General features: G+C 41.8%; 1 long non-coding RNA gene across 2 annotated transcripts in view; it reads right to left on the reverse strand.

The window, feature by feature from the left end:
* Positions 1 to 16,904, reverse strand: part of LOC139318506 (uncharacterized) — a 76,524-nt gene that overhangs the window by 19,109 nt on the left and 40,511 nt on the right. The gene's annotated exons all lie outside the window — the stretch shown is intronic.

Consider the following 16,904-nt stretch of genomic DNA (forward strand, 5'->3'; position numbering starts at 1 on the left):
CCTGGACAAAAACCTTTATAGGGTGTTGTCAGGAACAGAGCTCAGAATATTCCAGAAGGAGCAGCACTCCACCTCCTTTCTTCTTTTCTTTGTGCATGTTTGTGTGTCTGGGTATAGAGAGAAATTGGGCAAATCTGAGCCCTTCTTTCTGCTACATCTTCATGGTGACAAACATCTGGGTTTTCGAATGTGTCATTTTCTGCTTTATGGCAATGATGAGAATGCATTACTTGTAGCCAATTAGTCAGCAATGGAATTACTCGGAAGCAGTTATTTCAAGCCTTAAATCCGCCTTGATCCTTTGGGGGCACAAAATATTTCCTGAACCATATTCCTCTGTGTTTTGAACACCATAACTAAGTGTCTCTAATCCAAAAAGGAACCTGCAGCTCCATACAAAGATACTTAGGAACAAGTTCTGTGTAACTCAGGAAAGACACTTTTGGGGAAAAAAAGACCCATAGCACTGCATTTTGATTTAGAAATTCATTTTTAACATCAGTGCATCCTACTTCGCCCATAATAAATTTTACTTTTTAATTGAACAAGACTATATTATTAAAATACACTATTAATCAAGGCATTTATAATTATGTTATGCTTAAGGTGACCAAATATTCTCATCTAGCTACTAATGCTTTGTTAACATTAATTACTAAACAAATGTTAAATTCAGAACCTTGTAAGAAAGCATAATTATGCAGTCTTGCAATAGATGTAATATCCTTTAAATTATCTATTAGTTCAGTTTGGCAACTTCATCTTCAATCATGTACAATTGAGCAATATTTCTGAAAACAGCTGGTCTGCTTGATTTTTTTTTTTCTGTTCCTGAACCTGTCAGTAATTTTCCTTAATTCATAATTCTGTTTTAAGAAATATAGCTGAACAGTCTAGCATCCTTTCCCCACAGTACACTGGAAGATACCCCCTGGGTATCCATGTCTCCTTAAATTGGACATGAAAGTGTACAAATATCAGTCTTCACTTAACAGGATATTCTTTATTTCATGCTTCAAAAGCTTTCCTGCATCTGCTTAATTAGCATGAGAACTATTTTTATTCTCCTTAAAATCATGATAGGCTACCTTTTGTGACACATATGGATTGAAAATTCCAAGAATTAGACAGAAATATATGTGTTTTTAAATAAAAAGAAAAAACTTTTAGCTACGGTTGCTATTACAAACCTAAATTTTATAAGTAATTCACCAAAGTAGCATGGAAGGGTAGGGCAAGGGATCCCTGGAGCTCCTTAGTCCGGTTTAGCCTTGACATTTTGCAATCATTAAAAAGGGAAAGGATGCTTTTACAACCTGAGGGATTAGTCTGAAGGACAACGTGCCTGAAGTGACCTAATAGTGAATTATTTCAATGATTACTGTATGTGCCTTTTACAGGGCTAGATTAAGGCCAATTGATGCTCTAAGCATGACTCAACAATGATGCCTCTCATCCCTCCAATTGCTTAACTAACAAGATATTATGACTCAATAAGCGCTGAAAAGTAATTTTGTGCATGACAATGAAAAACTTAAGGGCATAATACTGGTAGTCCTCAATTTACAACCATAACGGAGCCCCAAAGTGAGACATTTGTTAAGTGAATTTTGCCCCGTTTTACGACCTTTCTTGCCACAATTGTTAAGTGAATCACTGCAGTTGTTAAATTAGTAACATGGTTGTTAAGTGAATCTGGCTTCCCCGTTGACTTTGCTCGTTAGAAAATTACAAAAAGTGATCACATGATCCCAGGATATTGTAACCATCAAAAATATGAACCGGTTGCCAAGCATTCAAATTTTGTTCATGTGACCATCATGCTGCAATGGTCGCAAGTGTGAAAAGCGGTCGTCACTTTTTTCAAGGCTGTTGTAGCTTTCAGCGGTCGGTAAATGAACTGTTGTAAGTCGAGGACTATCTAACCAGGGGAAAAAGTGGTGTTCCCCTTCGCTTGGTGCCTCAAGCACATGCTTATTTTGCTTAATGGTTAATCCAGGCCTGACCTTGAATATTTGAACCTACTTCCTAATCAGGAAGAGATGGGGAGAAGATTGGTTTTATCACAGGAGGCAGCTGATATTCAAAAGTGTTCTGAATCAGAAGCAGACAAATGGTTCATAAATATTGATTAACTTATTCTCTACAAATTTATCTGGTTCTTTTTAAAAAAGCCATTTTATATGCAGGGGTGTTCACCATGTCTTTTTACAGGAAAACTTGTACATTAGTACTATTAAGAATTTTTTCCCCTGTTGTGAATTTCCTATTTTCGTTGAATAAATCCAAATGCAAGTTGTTGTCAATGAGAAAATGTCCCTCCTCTTTACATTTTCACTATGCATAGTTTCATATTTCACTTACTGTTCGTTGCTGTTTTTTAAATCACATTTTGGAGCCTTCTCTCATAAGAAAGATGGTCCAGGTCTTTTTGATATTTTAGTTCTACGATACAGGTAGTCCTTGACATATGACCACAGTGGAGCCCAAAGGTTCTGTTGCTAAGCAAGTCAGTTAAGTAAATTTGCCCCATTTTACAACCTTCCTTGTCATAGTTGTTAAGTGAATCTGACTTCCCCATTGACTTTGCTTGGCAGAAGGTTGCAAAAGATAATCATGTGATCTTGGGATACTGCAACCATTATAAATATGAACCAGTTGCTAAGTGTCTGAATTTTGATCACGAGACCATGGGGATCCAACAGTCATAAGTGTGAACGGTCATAAGACACTTCAGTGCCATAGTAACTTCAAAATGTCACTAAACAAATAATTGTAAATCAAGGACTACCTACCTACCTTTTTGAGATAAGGTAACTCGAATGTCTATACTGTAGTACAAGTGTGGGGCACCATGTTATACCAGGACTTTACGGAAGCTTCCTTTTGGTTATTTTTAATAATAAGCAACATGGTGCTGTGTTTGCCTTTCTGAAGCTGTCCCTACCATTTTTATACCTTTTTGCCAAAATTGATAGTCACCATAGAGTCTTTAGTAAATGCTAGGAAGTCTTTAGTAAATGCTAGGAAATCAAATTTGGAGCCTGCCCAATTGTGTTGATTTGTTGATTTGTTTTAAAGGGAGATTTCTTTTCAAGACGATTCAGCAATTGCCCAACTCAAGTTCTTGTTTCCATAGCTTTTTTTTTTAAGCACATATTACATTTGCATAGAATGTGTAGGCATAATTTGTAAGGTTTATGGGTGGATGCAAGAAACATCTTAAATTCTTTGCTCTGTTTTGAGCTTCATGGATAGACAAAGTATCCATTCTTACCCTTATCCCAATATCTGCACCATGGACAATGCAGCAGGGGTGAAATGCTACCGGTTTGGACTGGTTTGCCTGAACCGCTAGTAATAAAAGCTACCGGTTTGGGTGAACCGGTAGTGAAAAAATGCTACCGGTTCAGACGAACCAGTATTTCCAACGATCAGCTGTGCTGCACGATTTATACACTGCTCAAAAAAATAAAGGGAACACAAGCAGAAGACATCTGAGATCTGAATGAATGAAATAGCCTTATTAAATACTTTGTTCGTTACATACAGTAGTTTTGTGTTCCCTTTAGTTGTTTGAGCAGTGTATAAACTACTGTATTAAAGAACAAAGTATTTAATAAGGCTATTTCATTCATTTAGATCTTGGATGTCTTCTGCTTGTGTTCCCTTTATTTTTTTGAGCAGTATATTTGCTAGAAAACAGGAAATCCTGCTTTCTAGCGAATCTAAATCGCGCGGCACAGCTATTTCCCCTCCCTCGCAGTTCTACTTACCTTACAAAAGGCTTCTAAGCACTTTTTCAGCACTGCACGGTATCACTTGCGGTATACATGCGTGCAAAGCACACGTTTGGCACATACCGCTCATGCGCGCGTGCAGCAAACTAATAGCAAAGCAAACCGGTAGCAGACTTTGGAGCATTTCACCCCTGCAATGCAGGTTTACCTGCCAGAAACTGTTGTTACAATTTTAATAATATTGTATCACAAACAAATAGTATGTGCAAAATCTGTTGAATATGTGAAATAAGTTTTCTTTTATGAATTTTGAATACTTTGTGTCATCTCTCCTTTCTCTAATCTGGCACCGTCCAGATACGGAATTTCAACACAGCTGGATGCACCATATTGGGGAAGACTGTACTTTAAAAATGCTTATTCTTATGCAATCTATTTTACATTCAGAATATTACCAGAGCAGGTGAAATGCTGCACCTGGCATTATTAATCCAGTGTCTATCCACATCTCTCATTGAAGAGTTGTTCATTTGATACCCTTAGTCTGGCAACTGGTTCATCTGTCTCTTGCTGATAATTAAATGCAACCATTATTTTAAACCTGTGATTTACCTTACATTAAATATGTTGTGATTGAATGCAAACATCATTTTGCAAATAATTTTTGAAATAAATGACAGAATATGACTATTGTTGTTTATGCTGGTGCTAGCCAAAATCTGATATATTAGACAACAAATATTGAAAGATTTTGGTAATTTTGTTTTTGCTCTTGACCATTCAAAATGAAATAAAACACTGTGATTTTAAAAGTTGTCTGATTCCTCTTTTATAAATCTTGGAGCCATCCGTTAGCTTGAACAGAGCTTCTATTTTATAGAAGATATGTAGCTGATCTATGCAGGGCTGCAGAGTTACAACTTCAGATAGACTTTGCACTTCCATATAGATGAAAAGATGTTCAATGGTCATTGTAGTTATACATTACTTCCTGTCTCTAAGACAATACAGATAAGATATGCTCATTGGGCAATGTAGATGGCTAATCATCCTAAATAAAACGTATGCAGTTAAATATCATCTATCAGTGGAAAGTAGAGTTTCTTAAAGTATTAAATGTAGTAAATGATAGACAGGATCAGAAAGATCTCTGGGATGTCCTTGGATGAGGTCTGAATTATCACCAGGGATAAACTGAAATGGCATACAGTGGTCTTTACAATTAACAGGGTTTGAGTGTGACTTGAAGGCATCTAACCAACAAATATAGAGTAATGGTCCATTTTAAACATTGTTTGCAGGTTAGCAAAAATAATGTTCTACAGAAATATTCTTGTGTATCACAATAAAATACTCTTAGAGCCCATAGGGACATCACAGCTCAATGCTATGGTAATATAGATTAATCCAATAAAGATGCTGAATAATGAGAACAGCAAAGGTAAGTCAATCATATAATGTACTAACTTAACTTTGAAAAGGTTAATTCACTTATGTGTATCACATGGTCTGCACATGCAAATCCATGATTTGGTGATAGGTTGATTAATATCAACACTCTTCAAACATTCTAGACAGGCTCTTTTAGCTGCATTCCATTAAGCTATAATATGCTTAGCAAGATTATGTTTTATGAACCAACTCTTGCTCCGGTCCTTTTCATTTTTAACTGTTGGATGCTAGCTGCCTGTTATTAATTGAGGAAGGCCTAGGCTGATAGCCCAGTGACTGCCAACTTCCTGTCCTCTAGGGCAGGGGTCCCCAACCTTTTGGACCTCAGGGACCACTAAATTCATAATTTTAAATCCCGCGGACCAATAATATGATCTGCCTAATGACCGGCTGGGTGGGCGTGGCTAGGTGGTCATGTGACTGGGTGGGTGTGGTCAACTCGGTGTCATGTTGAGGGGCTCCTTGCCAGCCTTTCCCCTTCCCTCCCAGCCACTCCTCGCCTGCCCAGCCACTCCTCGTCTCCCCTTCCCTCCCAGCCACTCCTCGCCTGCCCGCCCGGGCTCCTTATGGCCCCAACAGGAAGCAGTTGTGGAGCTAAGCAGCCACCATGAGAAAGACAAAGGCAAAACAGCTGCTCAGTTCAAATTGGATCTGACCGAGAAGGAGGCTCAGCAGAAGCACCTCACTGAGGACTAGGAGCATAGGCTTTCCAAGCAGAGGGAAGACCTCCAGAAGTGCAAGGCCAAGTGCTGACGCTTGGAAGCTCGGCAGGCTGAGACAGTCAGCAATTTCCAAGCCATGAGGCAGTCCCACTGGAACAAGGCCCTCCGGCTCTTTGCCACCAGCGGCACTTCCTTCCAGCCTTCGCCCAAAGTCCTGCACCAAGAGGCTGAAGCAGACCCCAAGTCAGGATTTCTGCCCCCCTCCCACCCATACAAAAGACCCTAAAGGGAGAGACTCTGCAGCAACACAAACGTTCGTTGCACATATCCGGTCCAAGGGCCATAGTTTGAGGACCCCTGATTTAGTGCAATATAAAAAATGCAAATAATTTTTCTGCGGATCACTAAAATTTTCTCATAGACCACCAGTTGGTGACCGCTGCTCTAGGGTGCAAATTCTAAGCTCCAAGGTCATGTAAGTTGATTTTCATCAAGTAAAGATTAATTCACCATGTATTTAGCACTACCCATCTATCTCATCCTCCAATGAATTATCAATGGTACCTATAATCTCCAATATATTGAATTCCATAGCTATAGCTTAACAACAGATGTAACTACTGTAATATAATACTCAAAATAATTTGTGGTATGTTAATATATTACTGTATTAGCTGCAAAAGATTAAATGCAGCAGCAAAATTTCAAAAACCAAAGCTATCATTGAAATCCTAATACTTACCTTGCATTAGTCTATCTAAATGTTAAAAGGGATGAGATTCCAGTCTCTCTTAAGAATCCACCTCTCTTCGAGGTAGAGAATTACATCAGGTGGCTGAATTGTTTACCTCTATCTTGTATAACTTCCTGTCTCTACTTTGGAATGAGACAGTTAGTTTATTCATGCTTTCAGTTCAGTTCATAATCCCACTGATCACAGATCACATAAACCTATTGATCCTACTGATAGGTGTCTAGCCAGTATCCTTTTTTCCTCAATATAAATATAACAAGACAATTGTTTAAACAGTTCTTCCAAAATGGCTAGTACTATCACCTCTCAAATTGTATGAAAGGACAATGATGTTTTGCCTCTGCCTATTCTATTACTCTCATGCTATCTCATACACAGTATTTTGTGAAGGCTCAATGGACCAAGAACCATGGTCCATTTGGTTCTTGGTCCATTGGACACCTTGAATAGGTGTCAAGCTCTGAAAAACAACCAGTCTGTTAGGACACACAGGCAAGAATCGAAGATGGTAGATTTGAATATGGATATTGGTTTTTGTTGTAATGCAGCCTTTTCTAGAACAGGTATCCCTAATAAAGCTAGCTTATCAAAGAGCTATGTGTTGAATTTCTACCTGTTAATCCTTGAATATGACAATGCCATAGGTAAAGCTTGACATTTTGTGGAAGTAAGCAGAATATTCTTTACCAAGCAGGACAGTGTGTTGAACAGACCAGGACTGTATAAATTTATTGGTGCCTAAGTCACAGATGAATCTAGGCAGTTTACAACATTAAAAATCCACAACAGAAGAACCCACAATCCTCCCTCTGCATGGCAGCAGCAACACAAATCAATCACTTGATCAACTTTATCTCCATTTGTGGTCCCCAGGTCCACTGACAAAACCACATCTTCAGGGTTTTTCAGAAAAGCAAGAGCTGGGTTTTTGTATAATATATTAATTCACTTGATCTTGAAATGGATAATTTGAATTTAAAATTTGAAATTATGTACCTTATGTTCTTACAGACCAGTGATGGGATTCAAATAATTTAACAACCGGTTCTCTGCCCTAATGATTTCTTCCAACAACCAGTTCACCAAACTGCTCAGAAAGTTAACAACTAGTTCTCCCGAAGTGGTGCGAATCGGCTAAATCCCACCAGTTACAGACCAATAGATGATTATGAATAAACATTTCTTAAATTGAATCCCTAAAATAAATTAGATTGCAATCCTAGTGTTCATTTCCTAAGACTGCCATTGAACTCAGGACTAAGTTCATACATCATATTAAATCATAATGTGTGTTCCTCATTTTGGCTTTGTATAGTCTGTAAATCCAACTACTACACTTTGTAAACCAGAGTTAATCCCTTTATGTCCTTTGGGAATTCAGCCTGCACTTTCACTTTCCAATGTAATGTGGGTGCACCAAATTTTCCACAACTTTTGTGCTTTTGATTGCTTTATATTAAGTAGCCTGTTATCTACCCCCTCCCTGGGTTTTTCCTTCTCCTCTTTTATTTTATTTATTTTATTTTTTTATTTGATTTGATTTCTATACCGCCCTACTCCCGAAGGACTCAGGGCGGTGCACAGCCAAACAATAAAACACATCCATACAAAATTTAAAAGTAGAATAAAATCAAATTAAATAATTTTGGCTCTGACAAATTTAAAACCCCGAACTATTTAAAACCAATTTTAAAATTGAATGTATAAAATACTAAAAGATATTTAAAAATTAAAAATCTTTTATGAAAGAGGGAGAAAATTAGGCCAGGCCCGCCTGATGAAATAATAAGGTCTTTAAAGCGCGGCGGAAGGTGCGCAGATCCGGGATCCTCCGTATCTCTGGGGGGAGCTCGTTCCAGATAGTAGGTGCCCCCACAGAGAAGGCTCTCCCCCTGGAGGCTGCCAGTTGGCATTGTTTGGCCGACGGCACCCGGAGGAGCCCCTCTCTATGGGAGCGTACCGGCCGGTGGAAGGCTATTGGTGGTAGTAGGCGGTCCCGCAAGTACCCAGTCCTAAGCCATGGAGCGCTTTAAAGGTGGTAACCAAAACCTTGAAGCGCACCTGGAAGACCACCGGGAGCCAGTGCAGCTTGCGCAGGAGAGGTGTTACATGGGAACGCCATGTCACTCCCATTATCACCCGCGCGGCCGCACTCTGCGCCAGCTGGAGCCTCCAGGTGCTCCTCAAGGGGAGCCCCATGTAGAGAGCGTTGCAATAGTCCAGGCGGGAGGTGACAAGGGCATGAGTGACCGTATGTAACGAGTCCCGATCCAGAAAGGGACGCAACTGGCGAATCAGGCGAACCTGATGAAAAATTCTCCCGGTCACGGCCGTCAAGTGCTCTTCTAAAGACAGCCGTGAATCCAGGAGGACGCCCAAGTTGCGCACCCTCTCCATGGGGGCCAATGATTCGCCCCCAATAGTCAGTGATGGCATCAACTGACTATATCGGGACATCGGAAACCACAGCCACTCGGTCTTGGATGGGTTGAGCCTGAGCCTATTCCTCCCCATCCAGATCCGCATGGCCTCCAGGCACCGGGACATCACTTCAAGGGCATCGTTGGGGGTGGTCTGGGGTGGAGATGTACAGCTGGGTGTCGTCAGCGTACTGGTGGTACTTCACCCAAAACCACGGATGATCTCGCCCAGCGGCTTCACATAAATGTTGAACAGGAGGGGCGAGAGGACCGACCCTTGCGGCACCCCACATGAGGGGCCTTGGGGTTGACCTCTGCCCCCTGTCAACACAGACTGCGACTGGTCAGAGAGAAAGGAGGAGAACCACCGCAACACAGTGCCTCCCACCCCTAACTCTTCCAACCGGTGCAGCATGATACCATGGTCGATGGTATCAAAAGCCGCTGAGAGATCTAACAGGACCAGGACAGAGGAGCATCCCCTGTCCCGAGCCCTCCAGAGATCATCTACCAACGCGACCAATGCCGTTTCCGTGCTGTACCCGGGCCTGAAGCCCGACTGGAACGGATCTAGATATGTCGTTTCATCCAGGTGCTGGGGGAGCTGTTGCGCGACCACACTCTCAACAACTTTCGCCACAAAGCGAAGGTTGTAGACCGGACGATAATTTACCAACATTGCCGGGTCCAGGGAAGGCTTCTTGAGGAGAGGCCTCACCATCGCCTCTTTCAAGGCGGCGGGAAAGTCACCCTCACCCAGCAAAGCATTTATAATCCCCTGGAGCCAGCCTCGTGTCACTTCCCGGGAAGCCAGTACTAACCAGGAAGGACATAGGTCCATTAAACAAGTGGTCGCGTTCAGTCTACCCAGAATCCTGTCCACGTCCTCAGGGGTCACATGATCAAACTCATCCCAGATAACATTCTCAAGACCTGCCCCTGTCTCTCCCCCTGAGACTACCCAGTCGGAGTCCAAATCTTCCCGAATCTGAGTGATTGTGTCATACAGATACTGAACAAAATCCTCGGCTCTACCCTCCAAGGGATCCTCCCGCGCTTCCTAATGGAGCAGGGAGCAGGTCACCCTAAAGAGAGTGGCCGTGCGGTTATCTGATGACGCAATAAGAGCAGCAAAATAGCTACATTTCGCTGCTTTTATCGCCATTAGGTAATTTCTAATGTGGGATCTTACTAGTGTCCGGTCAGAGTCAGAAAGACTGGCCCTCCAACTACTCTCTAGGCGTCTTTTCCGGCGCTTCAACTCTCTTAGCTCCTCGGTAAACCAAGGAGCCAATTGAGATCGACGCCGGGTCAGAGGCCACAAAGGCACGACCCGATCCAGAGCTCCAGCAGCTGCCCTATCCCAGGCGGCCATCAGGTCTCCAGTCGAGGCGTGTGCCAGAACCTCAGGAAATGGCCCAAGCTCCGTCTGGAATCTGTCAGGTTCCATCAGGCGCCTGGGGCGGAACCATCTTACCGGCTCCGCCTCCCTGCGGCGGGGTGCAGCGGTTCGAAAGTCGAGACGAAGGAGAGAGTGATCTGACCATGACAAGGGTTCAGTAACTATCCCCTATCTCAAGATCCCTCAACCACTGTCCAGAGACAAAAACCAGGTCCAGCGTATTTCCCGCTGTGTGGGTAGGGCCATGAATTAACTGGGTCAGGTCCATAGCTGTCATGGAAGCCATGAACTCCCGAGCCATCTCAGACGTCTCACCCACGGACGGCAGGTTGAAATCCCCCATGACCATAAGCCTATCAACCGCCACCGCGGCGATGACGTTGAATAGCTCGGGCAGGGCTGTTGCCACGTGGCAGGGAGCCAGGTACATGATCAGCAAACCCATCTGAACCCCATGACCCCATTTCACAAAAAGGGATTCACAGCCGGCCGTCTGAGGAACAGTGGCCTCCCTCGGTCTCAGACCTTCTTTAATGATAACCGCTACCCCCCCCCCCACCCCTCCCCTGTGACCTCGGCTGATGGAATGCTTGGAAACCTGGCGGGCACATTTCAACGAGGGGAACCCCCCCCTCCTGGCCCAACCAGGTCTCCGTAACACCTGCCATGTCCGCACCCCCCTCCTGAACAAGATCACAAATGAGGGGGGCTTTATTTACTACGGACCTGGCATTGCACAGCATCAGCCGAAGGCCTGGGTCCTGAGGGTCTATGCAACCTGAGGAGCGAGTAGAGCCTTGGGGGCCGGAGCACGCCACCGCTCATAAACAGCGAGTGCGCATTCCCCTAACACGATATGGCCCCCTGCTCCCGCCATATCTACCCCTCCCACCTACAGTACTGATGTTTAAAAAACCATCCGGACAAGCTCTAACCCCCCCTCAACCCCGGGTCCCCCACCCCCCACGCCGCACTTCACTGCCAGACCCGACCCTCCCCCTTGTGGGTTATCCCCCATACCCACAGCCCGAATTCCAATCTGACCCTCCCCCTCCCTGGGACCCCTTAAAAATTTGACTAAAAATTTCAATAGAAAACCCCTCAATCCCCTAGTTTTCACATGCCACCTCTCTGGGTCCCAAAACCCGTCCTTGAGGTGGGCCCTCGATAATGAGGAGGGCCACATCTGTGAGAAGGGGGAATCTCGCAGCGCAAGAAGATCTGCAGTCGTATACATCTCCAAAATGCAGCAATGGAGACCCGAAGCTCAGACAGGGGACTTCACAAAAGATGTAACACAGCCATTTGTTCATCGATGTGCTGTTGATATCCCTACTGTCCTCCCACAACAGCAGGAGGGTCCTAATTATCTCCTCCAATGGGGGCGACCTCCGGCCCGCCCTCTCACGGCGGAACCCCCAAGGGGCCGTAGATTGAAAAACTTCTCCCACAGACAAGAGTCTGTGCTATGTAAATGTCACCAGTCCAACAAACACTTATTCTATGGAAGTCTCTGGTCTCCCCACCCACTCACCTGCCCATTTTAATTCTTTATCTGATTCTGAAACGGCTGAGAAGAGTAAAATAATATTAAATAAATATTAAATAATATTTTAGAATATTAAAGGCATAATTAAGTAATGTCTTATCTATTTTCTTCCTTCTTCCATCATTTTCATTCCACCTTAGTTAGGATTTTGTATCCCAGCACACTATAATTCAATGATACTGTACTGTGGTATCAATATAGCTTGGCCCCTTCAGAAGTTTTGGATTACAGAAGTCAATCTTTACTAGAGTGGAATTTCAGATTGTATATAATTTTGAAGATAGCAATTCCAGAATTTGGAACAATATATCATTGAAAATAAAAGAACCTGTATTGTGATACCCATTGTTTTGAATTTATTTGAATGTTAGTCACAGTCTTTCAATCCTTTTGGCTTTTTTTTCAGGCATAAAAATAGTTGAATTTTAGTGCCACAACATACACAAAAATCTTCTATATTACCTTGGCTGTGCAGTTCTTTTGGATTATTATAAACTGCCAGGAGTCCCTGACAGGTTTGGTAGTATACTTATACAGTATGATGAATAAATTGATAAGTCAAAATTTCAGCATAGTTATTTGAATTCACAAATGAACTCTTACATGGTATGTCAAAAAGCAGTTATATTGGCAACGTATGAATGTGAGGTAAGAAAGAACTTTGTGCTGTTTAATAGCCTACCATTGTCTGGTTTCACTAAACAACCTAAATCAAAACCAAACAAATCATAACACTATTTAGCACAACATATGGTCCATTCACTACTGTATGTTCTTACAAATCCAATTGGTATCATTCCATGCTTAGAACTGGGAAAATTAATAAACAAAACTCATCCTTTGTTTTTCTAGTTTTCTGCAAACAAACAAACAAAAAAGATTCTTGTTTTAGTGGCATTGATTCCTGTAGGAAAAACACCCAAGGCAAGCCAAGCCTGAAGTTGTATATACCCATTGGATATGTACTCCTATCCAAAGTGCTACATGGGCCATCATTAACAAGATAGTACTTGAAGATATGTATGTGCCAACAATATTTCAAGCTAATGCGCCAATCCCTGGATCACGAGATGCCAATCAGCTAACTTGTTTACAGAAACTTGGCAATTACTAGTTTGTTGGTAATTGTAAATGACTGGAACATTTCATCAAGACTTGAAATGTAAAGCTGAATAATTTCAGTTAGAAATAAATAAAGGGTAGACATCTGTGCCTATTGAGTCACATGGAGGAAGCAAATCCATCCTTTGCAATCCTCACAGTTCCAGCCACATTCTAAAAACTTATTTTAGACCAGAAATAGGATGATCAGTTCTGTATGGCTTTTCCGACTTCAGTATACTGCGAAGCCCTGCCAATGTAATTTAAATGTAAAAACAAACATCTTTACAAAGCTCAAGGCCATTTAACACTAATGCCATAACTAATCTCAGTGAAGGTATCCTAAATATGAACTTTTGCCCAAATAATACGTAGAAATATAGTGCATCCAAAACTTGAGAATGCTTCAAATATACTGAAGGATTTTTTTTAAGCTCCAGAAATGCAAGATTAAGGTGTTTGTTAAAAAAAAAAAAGTCTGAATTCTCTGTGCTGAAGATATAATCAACAGCTTATATACTGTATCATATATCAGCAGCTAAGTTTGAAAAAAACAAGTTTAGTTTTACTTCACCTCTACATTCATTTGAATTATAGGATAACATACTTCTGATTATACTTCATTGTGGACAGTGAATAGTAAGTAATTGTACTATACAACTTGTACTATACAACTTTACTTGGAAAACCAAGTAAAATGCAAGAGATCTGGAAAGAGGGAGAGTCTTTCTTTCATGAAAGCAACAGCATTTAGAGAAGAGAATTGAAATATTTTGCCACTTGGTAATTTTCCAGTCTAAATTTTCCTCACACAGTTGCTAATCCTACACCAATCTTCTCCAATGGAATATTTTTCAGAGATGTATGATTACTACTTTCGTTATTACCAATGTGCATAGTGGCTTAGGCCTTAGGGTAATGGAGGTTTCTATCAGCAAGATAAGTTGGGGAAGGTGGTCCTATACCCATAAACAAATGTTACAGATTTTTATACCAAACAATCCTTTCTCATTTACCATAGGAACAAGATTCTCCAATACATACTGGATACCAAATTATATCTGAATTTGTGCCAATTCTTCCTGAAGAACACTGAGTTCTGTTCTGCACCTCATCTGTCTATGTTTGAACAGCAACATTCAGACCTTGATAATTTCGTCACAAACAGCTGGTAGTGAGCAAAGTAGTGAGCAAAGCTAACTTGGCTGCAAGCTTTCTTAAACAATTGCTCTATATTTATTTGTTTACCAAGAGGTCTCTGTAGAACTGTTGCAGAATGTCTATATGTTGAATTTTCAACTTCAGAGAAGGGATACCATAGTCTGTTTGACTTAAAAGTATTGCTTGCTCCAAACCTGAGCATAAGCCTGGAATAGCAACAGTGGGATTTTCTGGCTGCTGCCCTCCCATTGTGGGAATTAATCTGGTTTAGAAAACTCCTCTCCAGATTTCCACCCCTTGCTCTGTTTTGGTCACATTAATAGCCTGTCTTGACCATACTTATTAAAGTCCCAAACTGATGGATTCTCCTGCTTCTTTACTCCTCCCATACATGATGAGAAAGTAAGCACCAATTATTACTCTTCCCATGGACAGACACTGGAGAATTGGAGTGGGACAACTTGCCACAGCCAACTCGCTGTGGCCAACTCACCATGAGATAATTTCACAATTCAATTTAATTATTTAAAATAAATAACAAATTATTTTAATTTTTGTCATTCACATTTCACTCTATCCCTCCTTTTGCATCCTTTCTTTAATGAATCTATTTCTTGATATTAGTGTAACTCTTGTCCCACAGCAAGTTGGCCATGGCAAATTGGCTGTGTCGAGTTGGCCATGGCAAATTGAAATTTTACAATAAAAGTAGTATTGGCCTGCATGACTTTGGTTCCTAATCTGGTCTACCTAGAAGGGCTGGCAACACTTTTCCAGATGTATAGCAGGAAAGGACAGGTGGGGCTTGCTTTCCTGTTGTTCTGCGACTAAGCAAAAGACAAATGTGGTAAATCCTGCCCTTCAGAAATAGTTAATGTCCTATCATGGAAGATCAGTCTGGTTCAGTGGTGGGTTGCCCCCGGTTCGCACCGGTTCTATAGAACCGGAGTAAAACTGGCAGGAGGCTCCACCCACCAACCCCGATGTCATCACAACGCTTCTGGGCATGCACTTTGCTTCGCTCACGCATGCACGCGGCCAAGTTGCGAACTGGTAGTAAAGATAAGTAGAACCCACCCCTGGTCTGGTTGTGCAGTTCAGCCTGGTGACAATGCATACTTGCAGGGACTTATCTTTAGTTATTTTCTGTATTCTCAGACATTGAAACAGTATATGAAATAGCTTACAGTTTAATCATCTACATTAGGGGTGTCAAACTCGCGATGGCACATTGTCGTCACGTGATGTATTGCGACTATTCCCGCTCTTCGCTAAACTAGGGGTGGGCTTGGCCAGTGCATCAGTGATGGGTTTCTACCAGTTCACCCCGATTCAAGCGAACCAGTAGTGGCAGCGGCGGGAGGCTCTGCCCACCTGCCCGGACGCAATCATGGATGCTCTGCATTCCGAAGGTAAGTGGAACCCACTACTGGAGTGCTTTTACATCCAGCCCGTGGGCCGCGAGTTTGACACTCCTGATCTACATCATAGACCTACCAAATGCAAAATGAAGCAACAAGCAGCCATATCTATCTTTTAAATTAGGAAAAGATGGCTGATTTCCCACTGCTATTAATGGCAGGAAGGTAAGCAAATAACTCTCCACTAGTCAGCTGATTATTTGATTAAGCAGAGACCAAGTCACTAGTTTCCCACTGACAATCACAATAGAAAAATGTTAGAGTTTACCCATAGGAAAAGAAAGCCTCACTGCTACTCCTTCTCCCTCCCTGCCTCTCCCACAATTCAGCTCATGATGCCGAGGAGAGACAAGGAGTAAGAAGGGTGAGATTTGTGTCATTTTATTAGCTATAGTTCCCCACTTGTCTAACCTTACCCAACTGGGAAATCCCGATGAGGGCTTTTAATGCAGAGCTTAACTTAAAAAGAATTCACATGACACTAAGAAGAAATAATACAGTAAGACAGCAGAAATACTAGATATTTTTGGAAGTATTTGTGGAAACTTATCTTTATAGAGAACGGGCATTTTCAGAAGAATCTTTGCCAGGTTGAAAGCTGAAGCTATTTATTTATGATTCAGCCGTGGTATATAGTAAGAACTGGTCTGAAGCTAGGCTTGTTTGGTATTTCTCTGGCTTCATTTCCATGTTGGAAGACACCTTTCTCTATCTCTCCACTGGTTGAGAATATATATTATAATCAAAGGTCAAGGGGAAAAACAAACAGTCCAGCCTACATCTTCCCTAGCAGCCAACACCCAGATAAGAAGGTAAACTTTACTTTCATGCCTTGATGCTACCTAGGCTGGTAAAGAAACATTTGCAGTAAAACAACCAAGCTCAGAAAATTCCAGCAAATCTTGTCTTCCTCCCATCTTTTTAAGCTCAGGTAGCATTGAGACACACCAAACTGAATGTTCTGCAGTTTCCCCTTAGTAGTCCAAAGACAAAAGTGCTGCTGGATTTGCCAATTCTCCTCAATAGAAGATAAATTTCCAAGTTGCTGGATGATTTTATTCCTATGGAGTAAAGATATTTTCTTTTGCTATAGATCCTGTAGCCAGCTGAGGGCTTAACAATGGTTTGGTTCTTTGCAATTAGCACTTCAAATTGGATTAAAAAGCTTCGGGGCAGTGGTGTGGAAAATGGCTTCTATAGGATTTCCTTTAATGTATAAAAGCAAGCAAGATAATCGAAATT

Source organism: Pituophis catenifer, unplaced genomic scaffold, assembly GCF_029215685.1.
Source record: "Pituophis catenifer annectens isolate HBS135680 unplaced genomic scaffold, rPitCat1.0.hap2 SCAF_6, whole genome shotgun sequence".
In the NCBI taxonomy this organism is placed as follows: Eukaryota; Metazoa; Chordata; class Lepidosauria; order Squamata; family Colubridae; genus Pituophis; species Pituophis catenifer.